This window comes from Podarcis filfolensis (assembly GCF_964270895.1).
Source record: "Podarcis filfolensis genome assembly, chromosome: 7".
Classification (NCBI taxonomy): domain Eukaryota; kingdom Metazoa; phylum Chordata; class Lepidosauria; order Squamata; family Lacertidae; genus Podarcis; species Podarcis filfolensis.
In genome coordinates, this window is record NC_139603.1 from 47,461,786 (window position 1) to 47,477,304 (window position 15,519).

The 15,519-nt window shown below is 38.1% G+C and overlaps 1 protein-coding gene and 1 long non-coding RNA gene across 24 annotated transcripts in view; both read right to left on the minus strand.

The window, feature by feature from the left end:
- Positions 1-15,519, minus strand: part of ZNF521 (zinc finger protein 521) — a 283,782-nt gene that overhangs the window by 115,799 nt on the left and 152,464 nt on the right. The window lies entirely within an intron of this gene.
- LOC310766695 lies at positions 595-15,498 on the minus strand. Its single transcript, XR_014550367.1, has 2 exons — positions 5,099-15,498; positions 595-5,015 (listed from the first exon to the last, which is right to left on the minus strand). It is a non-coding gene; the product is annotated as an uncharacterized lncRNA (long non-coding RNA).

The following is a 15,519-nucleotide window of genomic DNA, read 5'->3' on the forward strand; positions in this document are numbered from 1 at the left end:
CTTTCAGATATTATTCCATTTTTTCATTTTCATTTTGACATTGTTACTGAAATTCTAAATTGATGTCATTTGTCTAATTTATAAAGAAACATGCTCAGGTACTTGTGACTTAAAACTGAGAATGTGTTCTGAACCTGGAAACTGGGGGGCTATTACAGATCCAAAAAATTCATACAACATCAGCAAATAAGAATAATTCCAAAATTCACATTTAGTAGTATGTAACATTTGGTTTTGCAGAAAATAAATTACTGGAAGGGATGTAGGATCCAAAGCTGTACTGGAATTTTGATGATAACAGCTTACTATTCTAAACCATTTGATTAAATTTAGCCATAGGAACAGTTCCAAGTTCTAATGAAGCAGCAATTACATCTGAAAAGGGAGCTCAGCCAAAAACACTACCATTCCAATCTCTCTCTTTCTAACATCCTGCTACAATATAAGCTCCTTAGTTTTGGTCACATATACATCCAAGTTTTTGGAGTAGATGAATTATGGGTTATTCCATGGCATCTCAAGCTAATAGCTGATCTATCATTCAGATGTTCACTTTTGAAAATCCAAGTGATTAAGAGTTGGTAAAATACACTGTTTTTCTTTTTTTAAAAAAATAAAGATACCCAGAGTCAGGCTGGAGTGGACCTGACTCAAACACAAACATTCCCTTCCTATGCTGGTTGTATCAGAATGAATAGTTGTTTGAAATTTAACTTTTGATCAACATAAATTATATAGGGTAAAGAAAAAAACTATTCCTTAATTTAGACAAATATTAGGTCCAATGAGGCTGAGATAATGCCAAAGCAGATGAATGAAACTGATAAACTGGGTAACAGATTTGAGTAACTCTAGTAAAAAAAAACCAAACCCTAATTAAATTACAAGGTCTTTTCAGCATTACACGTCTTGTTCTAGAAGTTATAGGACCTCAGAATAAGTAACTTCCATTCATTGCTTATTTCCACCACTATAGTTTTATCCTTTATCTTAATAATTCCAAGGGCTTTGGATACAGAACACAAATAAATAATAACACTGCAAAGAAGCTTGTTGCATTTGAGTTCAAACAGAAAAATACAGTATGTTCCTTATCTCTGGCAAAGAGCAAACATTCATTTTGAAAGTATCTAAGTAGAACTATGATACAAAATAAAAATAGAAAGTGTGCTTATGACTTGAAAAAGTTATCTGTTGGAGGAAACTGGCACTACGTTACTCAACATTCATAAAGATTCTATACCCATGTGTTGCAAATATGCATTCTTTCTAATTCCTACCAGTAGTCTCAGCATTAAAGGTACTGACAGGAGTATTCTAGAGCCATATGCAGATGCTATATTTAGTGGGGATAATCTCATCAACACCTGCACTTCTATTTAAGTGGGGGTTTTTTGGACAGGGTTTGTGTGAAGACACAGATATAGTGATGGTTTAGATTTGGTCTGTTTCAGTTTAATCAGCAGCAGCATTAATACCCAGTTAACAAACTAAACTAATATTTGCCTACCCTTCTACATGTATACATATTAGTGCCATTGCATATATTTTGGTATATGCTTTTTTAAAAAATGCACTGGATATCTGAATCATGTTTTAATATTACTAGATAGTGCAACTGACCTTACAGCTAAAATCTAATTCTAATTGTGTTTATTTGGAAGCAAGTGCCACTGCTTTAAGTGGAACTTACTTCTATTTAAGTATATTTCGGATTGAAATTTCAAATGTCTTCTCAGAAGTAAGTCCTTCTGTATTCAATAGGTCTTACTTCCTAGAAAGTCAGTTTATGATTGCAATCTTAATTAGACTATAACTGCTTCGAAAAGCTTATCAATAGCAAGCTACCCTGATGATTAATTTGGTTATTTTGCTGATCTGAACTAAGCTTGTGTCTTTTTTGTGTTCTTTTCTTTGAGGGCCAAAGAAAGTTATGAAGCAGATTTTTTTTAGTCCTCCCAGGAGCTAGGCCAGGTTCATACTGCATGACCTTAGAAACAAGAATGGTCTACAAAAGCAAAATAATTTGAGAGAACAGAGTATTAGTTTCCTTTTCCCAGCATATAGTAAGCCCCATCAAGAGATAAAGGGCAATGTTATTAGTAGCAAGAGACATGCAGCATCTCAATACAAGGAGAAAATAACAAAATTAGACTGTGTGTGTTTCTATGTGTGTTGGGAGAAACAAAATAATGAGGGCCTGTCAGTGTAAAATGTTCTTTAAATTATGGAAAGATTACCCCAAATTTTCCAAAATAACAAGTGCCCATTTATTTTAAAGAAAACTTAGTCTATTTGATCATGATATTAAAACAGATCTTCACTGTCCTCCTTCAGACTGAACATAGATACTAAAACTAAGATAGATATAAATATTTTAAAAACCCTAAAAAATTGTTCTTTCTGACAAATTTTAGAGTGGGGGTAACTAGGGCAAAAGGGGAATTAACACTAGACTTTTAGAAATGAGTCTTCTGGAACATAATATTTGAAACCAGGTATGCTCACACGGAGCAGAGGAAATCTAGTTGCTGTTATACCCAACATCCATGAATATGCATGAACTCAGAGTATGAAAATGATGCAGGCAAAACACTATGTAGCTAAAAGAAGGGTGTACTTTCTCCAGCAAATGCTAGACGTTAGATGGCAAAATCCACCCATCCCCATTTCTACCTGTGCTAAATATTCTTAGTCATTCCATGCACATTAGCAGGAGAATGCACCTTGAAATCCCCATGACCTTGGATGTGCAACATTGACACCTATACTTTAGCCTTATGCATGTAATTATATATACACCTTTTAGCCTTGTGCACTTCACCAGGCTTTCAATTAAAAAGAGCAAATTCGTAGGAAGAATGCTAAGCTATTTGGACAGAAGGTAGTGAATCAAAAATTGCAAAACTTCAGCTTTCAAAAATAGCCTAAGTGACCTCTTACAATACTCTGACCACTCCACTGCAAGCAGGAGGCAACCCCTGTGAAGAGCGAATTCTGGCAAAGTTCTCTCTTCACAGATGATGCACAGCTTAAGCTATAATGAGTTTTTGGGTTACAAATGCTGAACGCATTAATATTCCTTGATGATAATTATCACAGTATAAGCACCTTTCCCAATGTGAGTAGCATAAAGCAACTGAAGCAGCATTTTTTACTATATTTGAAACAAGCTGGAAAATGGGATTTTCTACTCATATAACCTGAGGTCAATACACATCAAGCTATGCATAATAAATATCTCATCACCTATATACCTATGTGAGCATTGATATATATATAGTTATACACTCCATCAATCTGTTATCTTTTTTGGAGCTGTGCATGTGTACAACCACATTCACTCCCCATGTAAAGCAGCAACGAGAATTTATTTCTTAAAAGATATGAATTATGAAGGATACTGCACCATGACCAGTCTGCTAATAAGCAAGAGCCTGGAGTGTCTGAAATAATCATTAGTGATAGGCAATAATAAACTGTAAATCACATTGAATGAGATCTTAACTGAAGACTTAAGGTGTCTTCCTTTTTTTGGTCTCTTCAGATCCTACAGTAGAGGACTTTAACACCAGCTTACTACTTATAACCAAGCTGTTTGCAAGGGTCAAGAACATCAGAGTTTATACATTGTTTGAACAGCCACATGGAGAACATTGGAAGGTCTGTGAGAGTGCTATGCAGAAATGGAAGAATTAAAATGTGTGCAAAACTTAACATGAGAGTAAGATTCCATTTTTAAAAAGGACAATCTAACATCTTTATAGGTCTTATGTCTCCAGATATAAACTTGTATGGATTTCAAAACATAAGCACATGAGAACTTCCTTACTGTAGAAGGTCAAAAGTCCATCTAGGTCACAATCTACTCTTCAGAAGATGGTGGACTCTTCTGCATTGGAGGTCTTTAAACAGAGATTGGATGGACATCTTCAGTTGTGGTTCATGCATTGAAGGGAGTTGGACTAAATGACCGCTGGAGTCCCTTTCAACTCCACAGTTCTATGATTCTATTTCAAAAGTCCACTAATGGTGAGGTAGATGCCAAGAGGAAACTTGCAACACAAACAAGTCATAAATGAGATGGGTGTCCTTTGCAGTTTCTCCCTCAAATCTCGTAACCAAAGTATATTACGGCTAATTTAGAGGTTCCATTTTGAGCCATTATGGTTAATAACTGTTAATCATATGGTGAACCAATCCACCAACATTTTTAAAAAGCCATTGTCAGGTGCTCATCACCACAAAGAATTGCCAAACAATTTAATTGGGTCTCTGGTGTTAGGGTGTTTTTAGACTTTAACCACCTTCACCTAAATATGTATGACCAGAAAAAACTGAAGTGAGCCTTGGGCTCATACTTCTCCTGCCCTTTCCCATCTCCTCTATCCACAAAGCTGCAAGAAGGAATTAATAAATTTTCACCTCTGCTTTTCCTTAACTGTTTGCAGTGTTGTATGGACAGAGATGGCTAGAACCTAAAATAGAGGGAAACTCCAGACAAATGCACCTGAACACTAGTGTGTGCAAATTATCAAGCCCAAACCGTGGCTGTGAGGGCAGTGAAGAAAAATGGTTTTGCTGCATATTTTCCATGATCCATATGCTGTTCAGTGGAGCTTTACTGCAGCTAGCTTGTTTAAATTAACCACAATAAGATTAACCCCAGTTCTTGATCTGGCTGACACAGCAAACTATGGAAAGCAAGTTCTCAAGTTCCTCTTCCATGTGGCACAGGAGAAGGGAGTATAGTTATACTAAACTATGGTTCAGTTCAGGCATGGGGTGCCTCTGGTCTGTGCGCCTAATTAGGCCTGTCAAATATCCTCATTCCCCCCCCCCCCCATTTTGGCCAAGACATACTCACCAACCCACCATATACGACATTAAGTGTGGGACATGTAAATTCATGGCTCAGCTGAAAGAGGGCACTGCTGAGCGCCACTGCCTGCAAACTCCTGTGGTAAGCTAATTGTCAGCTCTTTTGAAGTGCTGTGCAAGGGGCTTCATTGAGTCTTGTTATGACCCATACATAATGCTCTTTGAGACTTGCTCCTCAGCTGTCACGGTTTGCGAAGTGTTTAGGCTGAGCCGTTACCTGCCCATATATATATTGCATCAGGTGTACATCAGGTGGGCCTGGCTTGGCCGATGTGCCCTCGCTGCTCAAACAGCAAGACCAGGCACACCAGCTGATTGTTGGTGCCTTGCAGGCCTTTCCCAACATAGATTGATTCTTTTTAATGGGTCATTGTGATGTCAGATGATTGACAGGTTGGCAGCAAGTTAAAGCTTAGTAGGCTTGCCCCTAAGCTTGTTTTAGGTGATCTATGTGTATGTTTTCTTTCAAGCTTATGCTACATTCAATCTTAGTTAGTTACTTTAGTTTCCAAGCATCAAATTAAAAATTAATATGATACTCTTCTGGGGAAAGGTGTAATCTTACTCTCTGGTAATCTTTCATTCACCCCGAAAAGCAGTTTCTATACTATGTGCCCACAGTGCAGAAGGTAGATTAGCCCTTGCCCTTAATTCAGTTTATAAAAATCACCATGCTCTAAATGAGGACTAATTATTATAAAGGTTTGCAGCAAAAAGCACAGGATCAAATATTTAAAAGGATGGTTAATAACATCACCCAAAATCTATTCCATTAAATCTCAAATGTTAAGTGATAAAGACCCTCGCAGTGTTAAGATCTGCATTTAATGTATTAATCCTTGGTAAGAGTAGCAATTTTTCTTTACCCTTCTACCACATCCAGCTTGTACTACTATTTTTCAAATTGCCCTGCATGACTTAATGCAAAAATGCTACAATAGCATTTAAGTATTCTGTGCAAAAAAAGATTCAACACCTCTTTCTTTTAAGACTGATAAAAATCAGTGACCGTTTGAGCCTTTAATCCAAACAAAATGGAATTGACTTAGATGTTTTGTGGGCGTCTGCTGACTGCTCGCAGTCATGCCTTGCTAGAAAATATTAAGTATAAATGCTGTTACCAAACAGCTGCAAAAACTGACAAACAGTTTTTACTTATGTGAAGCCAACACACCTTTAACATCTTATTTGCATGTATGGCAAGGCTTTAATGAAACCTTTCATAATATTTAACACTACAGTTGGCTTACTAGATTCTGTAATGCGGAAGCCATGCAAGGGTGGTGATATACCAGGCTGACCATTCCCCCTCCCTATGTAACACTGGTGCTCACTTTGAATATTGCAGAAGCTCATTCATCATCACAACTGATGCATTCTGAAAAGTACTCCTTGCTGGAAAGATAAATGTGCTTAAACACCTTCTCTTTATTATAAACATGACTGTACATCTATTTTGTTAATTGAACAAAGTCTGTATTAATGTGCTTACAGAAGCCTCACATTGATAAACTGAACTCCCTAAACAACACAAAATATGCTATAGACATAATAAACGGTAAATTGAGTGGGAGAAAAGAAAAAGGAGCCAAGTACAGGGCAATTCATCTTGGTTATTAATACACAGAAACTGTATGTCTGACCCTTTTAGAGGGGAAAATTCTACACACATCAAAATGCAGTTGATAACCAGACAGGGCAATGAAAAGCATGATAAAAATACATACAGAGATTAGATAGAACAACATTTTTCTAGTAAAATAATAATTTTGTTAAAATCCTTCTAACAACATGGCTTATGATGATATACTGTGAGCACTGACTGGAAAAAAAAGAAGTCATTCAGCCCACAAAGAGATAGCAACTAATAAAAAAAGGGGGAAATCTCCACTAGATAGCCTGCGGAGTGTGCATTTATTCTGTAAACATTGTAACAATGATTATCTGTCCTTCCAGTCCTCAGTGGAGACTCCTGCTTTTGAAAATGTCTTGTGGTGTCTTACTAAATTCAGGCTATTTCAATTACTATTACTGCGCATTAAAAATTAATTGCATTAAAGAGTGGATTAAGGTTTAAATTTCAATTCTACAGTGGGTGTGCTAGAAATGACAGCTAAAAATCAATGCTCTCTAGCCCATAATCGGAAGTGTGCATGACAAAACACTATGGAACTGGCGTCACTGGTGAAGTGGCTTCAGACATGATAGCTTATTTAAGGTTCTCTGTCAGCTCTTATTCCTCATTTTTTGTTTAAATTCTACACTTCCTCACGGAGGACAGAAAGAAAAGGCAGAAAACAGCTGAGTTGCAATTGGGAAATCTAGTATGGTTCAGAAGAGCATGATAAAATTCAGATTACTGCTCAAGTACAAATTTGCTTCTGCCATGTTAATGCAGAAAATGTCTAACCAGAAAAGATGACAGCATGATAAGTTCAATGAGGGGGAGAAACTTGATAAAGGGATACTGTCCTTCTAAGATGTTGCCTGTATCCTGCATAAAATCATACCTCTGTATTACTTTACTTTTGAGAGTCTGTGCACAAATTATGCATCTGTGTCATTAGTACTATGTTAGGCAACAGACAGATCACTGGAGAGGCCTGAAAATCACTGAGGTTCACCAGTCATAAATGGCAGCACAGGAGAGAGCCAGCCCACGAAATTGTGGGTGGAGGCAGAGTTTGACATAACTGGTTGACATTTACTGACATTGTTTTCTGATAATTTATCCTTTTTGGGAAACTACTAAATTGTTTGCCACAGCAATTTCCTTGTGGTAAGGAGTTCCAGAGTTCAATTTTCCTCTAGCTAAACGCAGACATTGGCTTTGTAGGTATTGTGACTCTGCCTTCCCATTGCATACACGATTTGCTAATCTTGAGGCTTGAGTGGAACATACTTCTTCATTTAATATTTCCTTCCTTCTGTCTAACATATCTTTACTCATCTCCTATCATGCCTTTTCGTATGCTACTTTCATACTTACTTTGCACCCCTTTCCTCTCATTCATACTGCCAATTTCGTTCCTTGGTGCTCCTTTTCATACTCACCCTTTCCTTCACTCTCTTATCCCCTTCCCCTCAATTGGTAGTTTATGTGGTTCATAAAAATATAAACCTTTTTCTCTCTCTTTCTAATTTCTTGTGATGCCTCCTCTAGTCCTTTCCCCTCAGCAAAGGGAGAAGAGGCTTCAGGCCTCAGCAAGAGGTAGGAGACCGGGTAGTATGAGAGGGAAGGCTGAGATGTGGGGATGTGTGTTGAGGATGGGCCACAACTGCTTCTCCATTTCCTCTCCAGAAAATCTATCCGCCCTTCTCACTTCCCTGCTTCCTGTTCTTTCTCCTCCTTGCCTCATACACAATTGGATTCCTCTACATCCTTTCCTCCCCTCAGACTTTGCATGGTACAGCTCCGCTCTTGCCTTGCTCTCCAACCAACTCCTCCTCCCACATGCACTTTTGCGAGTTGCTGTTGCTGCCATTGATTGGTCCAGGAGAACCAAAAAGCTATAACATAACAGGGGAATGGCCTGTGCCCACTGGAAAGAACACTGAGAACCACAGGTGGTCCCCAGTTTGAGAAACACTCACAAAGACTATAATTCCCTTGGCTTTGTCCCATTTTTAAATTTAGGAAGCAGATTTGTGGCTACCTGCAATAGTCACGCATTGGTCCACCAACAGAAAATTAAGGCAAATTAGGTGAACGGACCTCTGGAAAAGATGTCATGGCAATCTATTACTTACTCAAATGTACTTTAATATGCTTCAACAGCCCCAAACTATTAACCCCAAACTATTATAGCTATTGAAAATACAGTGGAAGAAGGCCTTTTAGCAGCTCCTGTCAGATGCATTTAGTATGCTGCCTTGTTGGTTGTATAAGAATGGCTTGTGAGTCACAAAGTGACTACAGCTGCTATAAGCTTGGATCCAAAGAGAAGTCTGTTGACGGGGCCTGGCCAAAGTGGACTTTCCCGCTAATCACTGGATTCAATTCGTAGGTTTTGGAGACCAGCTATACACTGGGGAATAACATGAAGCAATAAAGTCACTGGAAATTTGCCAGTTGCTTCAGAGCACAAGCTCTGATCAAAAAATACATTAGAGAGTCCACAGCTGCACAAATTCAATTGTCCTATGAAAGTTGTGCACCAGGGCTAATCTTTCTAGAGCTGCTCACAGGGCAAATCAGATTTGTTTTTATCCTGTTTAACAAAATTTATATACTGCTTTATTGTATATTTATTATATACTGCTTTACTGTATATTTATACAGTTTACAACAATATAAAATTGTCTATTTAAAAATTGTGTGTGTCTCACTACGTATAATTTCAAAATGCTAGCTCAAAATTCCCATGAAAGCCAACTGGCAACCGTTGTATGGCACCTTTAAAACTTTGTATAAAATAGTATAAATTAAGGCAAACAAGGGTCTAATTTCTCCAGCCTCAAAATGTCTATGGTAGGGGTGAATAATCTATAGGTCTCTATATGTTAAACTACAACTCCCATCATTCCTGAACAACCATATTGTCAGGGGCAGATAGGAGTTGGAATCCAACAACAACCAGAGGGTCATAGATTCTTCATACTTGGTCTATGGGATATAGACTAGGGCCATTCACATTTCATCTGCCAAGTGCATTTGTTGTGGTCACTCATGTATACTGTAGATAATCTACTGTACAAGTTGGGATAAGTTTATTACATATCCATAAACGTTAGTGCTTAATTTAAATAGTGTTTTAGTAAGACCCAAGTCATGCAGCAACAGTGTTATCTCCAAAATCACTATCTCATGGTCAATACTCTACACTTCTGTCTCAATGGGTAGATCACCTCTCATATAGTTCAGTCAAATCAACCCAGATTAGTTGCAGTGAAAATAGCTGCAACTGCATACAAATCCTTTTTGGTAGCAACTGTGCATTTATCCAACTAAATCATTGTGCATGCAAACAACTTTTGTGAGCTCAACAGAACTCCCACTTTCTCTCCTTTCCCTGCAGACCCATGCACCCCACCCTTAAATCTGCTTTGAAGGATTGGGGACCCCCCAAAAAATCTGGTGGCATATGGAAAGAAGAGAAGGTGCAAAAGTTCCATTACACTCACAGAAGCTGTTCTGTGCATACAATAATTTAGTTGGATAATATCCTGTATCACTTCAATAACATTTGAATGGAGCTTAATCTTCAAATCAAGACAATCAAGGAAAACTGATGTTTACAAGCATATGCAGAATACATTTCCTCCTTCACCAGTGAACCATGCCACTTGGAATTAGCAGTCAGGGCTTCCAGGTTATGCAGTGCAGCTTTTGAACAAACTTGAATCCTATATTTTTTTTAAAAGAAGCCATACTTTGCTTACACAGAAAAAGAATACAAACTAAACAAACATCTTCTACATATACATCTTACAAAACCAATGTTTTCTAAAGATCCTTCAGTACAATGCCATTTGCTGATATTATTGCCTGTTTTTTAAATGACTAGAGATCTAAAAAGGCACTGTAGTATCCGTCTGAAAATGAAGGAAGAAAACATAAGCAACGGGTTGGGTTCCCTTTCAATAAGCATTTATAATCCAAGTTTTCCTATACTGTAAAAAGCAACAGGATGAATAAGGAAACACTTCCAAACCAATAATCCTATTCAAAACTCAAACTCAGAGGGAAGCTCACAAAAGAAAGCAAAGTCATATTGTACCTCCTATCTGTTGTTTTGACAGAAATGCACTTCTTTTAAGCAACAAATGATGAATAACATTATGAATGTGGCCAACAAAGCTAAAGTGGCATCAATAAAGTACAGCAAAAGCCACCCAGGGTAGCAAGTGTTTGGAAGTAAACTGTGATTGGTGTGCAGATAAGAGACAAAAAATGTCCACAACATTTCTAAAGATCCCCTGTGCTGCGCTGATGTTCAACAGCAAGTTTGGCATCAGGAGAGTAAAGGAGATGGGAAGTAATAACAACAATAAAAAAATAATCTGGTACAAAGGGACCCCAAGGTGTAGTAGTCATCCCCATGCAACCATCACCCTTCACTGCAATTTACTGATGTTGCTTCATTACAACAAAGCACATAAAGGGGGAGGGGTATTCAGGGTTTGCTATTTAAAGCTACATGATTTGCAGCAGCCGCCAATGTGGGCATTGACCTAGGACAATGGCGTAAGAAAGGGCTTTTCTTAAGCAAAGAAAGATTTCAACTAAGTGCAACTGTAAGTGGATGTTTTGTGAAACTCACCCATGAGATAAAGAAACAATGCTTTGATACATTACAAACATAATGTGTCAAACAAAACTCAAATCACATTTGCACAACACTTAACAGGAAAGTGGAGTAGGGTGTTTGGATATGGTATAACAATTTGTGGTTTCCATACAAAATAGTTTTTCCAAACAGCAGAACTGCAGAGAAAATGGCTCTTACACCAGCAGTGCCATTGATCCTAACAGAAAACTAAGTTCTTAGAAGAGCTAAATTTCTTCTCACTGTCTTCAAAAGAAAATGTGAAGATTTAAACTATCTGCATTAGTTCTCTCTCTCTTTCTCACTCTCACTCTTTCTCACACAAAATGGTACTATCTTCGGACTGTTATGAGCGTGGCTGATAATTTTGATGTGCCTTGCCTGCTGTGTTACAGTTTCATTCAGCTGACCCAGAAACATGTGGGTCTGGGTTTAGATTTCCAGACTTTCAGGAAGGATGTAGCAAAGAAAATATAGCAAACTGTGGATTAAGGAACAAAATATTGCTCAACCATTTAAACAAAATCAATATTTAGTATTTATTCCATTATTGCACTGATTTATATTCATAGTACTTTTCCTGCATTAAATTACAGCTCCTTGGGAAAACCCCATGTGAGTTAAGTATTATCCTGTTTGCAAAATTAAGAACTAAGAGACTTGTTGAAGGCCACAGAATGATTCAGTATAAAACCCAGAAGTACAACTAAGACTTCCTCATCCTGGTCATGCCATACAATACGCTCTGATAACGGAGATTTTAGTAGGCTAGGAAAAGTCATGGATAAAGATTTTAGCAAAGGTAAAAGAGGTAGGCCTAAAATGCATGCATCATTTCAGAAAAGTCAACTATATCCACACAAATTTCAAACTCCATGACTGCATTTGGGTTAGGAAAGAAAGAAAGAAAGAAAGAAAGAAAGAAAGAAAGAAAGAAAGAAAGAAAGAAGTCAAACTAGATTTTTCAATTTGCGGTCTAAAATTAAGAATCCTTTCTTGCTGAGACATGTTTTGAAAGAGCTGGGGAAAGTGACAATAATGTGTTAGGGTGAACTATCAGTTGTAAACACTAACCATTATTCAAAGTGGTATAGTACAGAAATAACAGTTTAAGAAGTCTGATGAGGATTGCTACCACCATTGCAGACAATGTGGTATATTTGGGAGTGTTACACAGCCATTACCAAATTAAGTTGGCGGCAGCCCTCATACAGCTCCTAATATTTGTGGAAACCAAACATTCAAACCGCTCAAACTGGTTGGTTGGAAACTCTTATTGTCACAGAAAGTGCAGCATAACTTGCTTGAGTGGTACCTGTGGCATTAAGCAAGAGTAAGTGGCAAGTCTGAGCCACCTAGAAAGCTTATGGCTGAACTAATCTAAGGTATCTTTGAGGAAACGTGAGATACAAGTATCGCAAATAATGACTATTGTACATACAGAAGCATTCCTTGTCTGTACATAACCAATAAAATGCAAACTCTTGATTTGATGCCAACTAAAGACTGTTTCATTCACTACATTTTCCATATATTAATATCTATGAACACTGGGAGCAGCCTGTGCAGTGGGGTCTTGCCATGGAGTCACCCTCCTGGCAGGGGCATTGCTGCTGCTTACCTGAATGGTGTGGGGCCAGTGCTGCGCAGAAGTGCTAGTCTTGCTTCACTGGTGCACCTGCGTAGCCCCATCCCTGCACTGTCCAGGTAAGTCACAGTAATGCCACTGCTGAGAGGCACCATCCTGGTCACCCCTGATGTCTACTGTTACGAATTAAGTCCAGTGCAAATGGTTAGTTGCTACCAAAGCTTGGACTGCCTGTTCCATACGTGATGGTACAAATGTTCCATATAGATGATCGACATGCCTTTTTTTTAAAACAGAGATTATGTTTGCGTAGGTAAAAGATAGGAGATTCTCACAGATTAATTATGTAACATACTGCCTTACCATTATGCAGAACAGAGACAAAAAATACCTTTCTAAGTAAGGATCATTGAGTATGTCACTGGCTAATTCCTACTCTATGCTCCTCATTAGCATTACTCTCAAGTTTCTGATTATCATATCCAAAATATTAAGACATAATAAGTACGAAGGTGCACATAATTGGATATTAACCAGAACATACTTGACTGGGCAGGAGGTAGGCCCTTGCTTAAACTAATCCTGATATATATTAATCACCAATTAATGAATGGGTTTCAAATTTATTTTCTATTATAGAACACCTCAGAGTGCCTAAGCTTTTTCTAACAAAATGAATTGGAATAACAGGGTAGGAAAAAAGAATGCTTTAATTTGAGGCTGGCATGAATTACAGGGGTTAGAGTATCTGTGGTTTCTCCCTTTTTTCCTTTTGTTAAAATTAAAATGTAATGTGCCTACCAGCAAGAGGTGAAGCTGGCGTGTACAAAGTAGCTTTAAAAAAACATGGTCATGTTGAGGAAGAGCGAAGTACTTACTCGGTGTGTAAAAAAACTGCTCCTGGTCTTCCCCTTCCCCTTCCATTTTTTGCCCCAGCTCCCAATGCAGATGCCATTCAGAACTTTAATACATATTCACGTGAGTCCTGTTTTTAAAAAATTCTCAGTGCCCATTCAGCGCAGCTGGAAACTGTTTTTGGTTTTTTTAACTGTTCTGGTCCCCTGTCCGTATACAAATGTGACAAAGACCACTGTAGAACTAGTGGAGACTGCAACCTGTGCAACCCTTCCTGCTTTCAGGTAGAGCTGCCTTTCTGGAAATGGTCCAAGACAGACACAATACTAACTCCATCAGTTGTAAACAGAGCACGGAAATGGAAGCATGAAAAAATGCTATGGAAGTTATATTTCAATATGTATGTTATTTTGTGATACAGCTTAGGAAACTGCCCTGAGGGAAATCAAAGGTGAGGGAAGAAGTAGATGCATAACATTTCCTCTTTGTCTCATACTTGGACCGTCCAGCTTGATGCCTATATGTGTATCAAAATGTCTGCCCTGTGTAAACAAAATATTCCGAGAACTATCACCAAAATTCCTAATGCAAGTACACACCTCTTAAAAAAGATGTGTAGCCATTAGGCAGCATATTACCAATTATTTTTCCGATTACCGTAATCAGCAATATACTAAACCAAGCAGGCTGATTTTTCTATGAAGTTCAGAGGAATGTAGCAATGTAAGCATGTGAAAACAGTACCCCAAAGCTTAATCACAGCAATTGTATATATAACACAATTGTCTAACCCCCACTCCAATAGTTGCAAGGTTCTGGGGTTCAATTATTTTACATCCACCAAATGCATGTCTTTGTCCTCATTTTGGTTTAGTGTCTATATTGTCACAGGGAGTCATATAAACAACCTAAAAGGCTATACGTTGCACAAAAACCTGACTATGAAGAACTAGTAATGATAAAAAAATAACTTTATATGAACTGAAATAATGTAAAGTAGTTTTCTAATGGAAAACTACATATTCAGTTGTTGGAGACAGCATGCCATTGAATAGCACTTGCTCAAAATCACAATTGCAGAGAATGCTACTGCACTCAGATCTTGCTTGTGAGCTTCCCAAGGGCATCTGTTTAGCCACAGGATGCTGGACCATGAGGGGCCGTTGGCTTATCCACCTAGACTCTTTCTATGTCATATCTTCATTTATATACTGTATAACCGTGTATTTTCTGGGCCAAAATAGGCTTGATGCATAAGATCTGGGATTCAATATCCCAAGTTTCTTTTTGAAACCATTAAGCTACCTTCAGGGAAATTAATGTTTTGATCAGAGCAATGGCACGGCAAGAGGAATCTATATTATATTCACACACAATTTTCTAGATCTGATATGAGCCCTGCAAAGAAAAGGTACAATAGAAGGAGTGCCAGGGATTCAGAGCAGCTATGGGGAGGGTAGGCCTAGGAAACAGCTCTGGGTGTAGCATTAATCCTTTCTCCCCCAGTTCTACTGTTCTGATCAATTCCAGAGTGCCTCCCCCCACCCGCAGTAGCTGCCCCAAAGTAACTATAGATACAAAGTAAAAGAGAGAGAAAAAACCAGGATCCTTAAACTTATGGGTCATTATCTGTTTTAGTCCTAATAGACAGTAACTGTGCACTCGCTGTACTAGCAGAAAATATTTGGGGTGGGTATGGAAAGAGTTGCACCTTGACTAATACAGAGGGCTGTAACACAGAGACCTGAAGTGCTATTATCCTCCTTTCCCCTCCCTTGCAGTCCTTGGTGCTATTTACTTTGGCGTGCGTAACAAGTAAACCCACATTATCCGTGTCTCTCTGGGTTTCCCCCCTTAATTTGTTGATCTTAATTTTAGCAAACCTTAAATAAGTGCTTCCTAAAGACAAAGTAAGATATGCAAGCA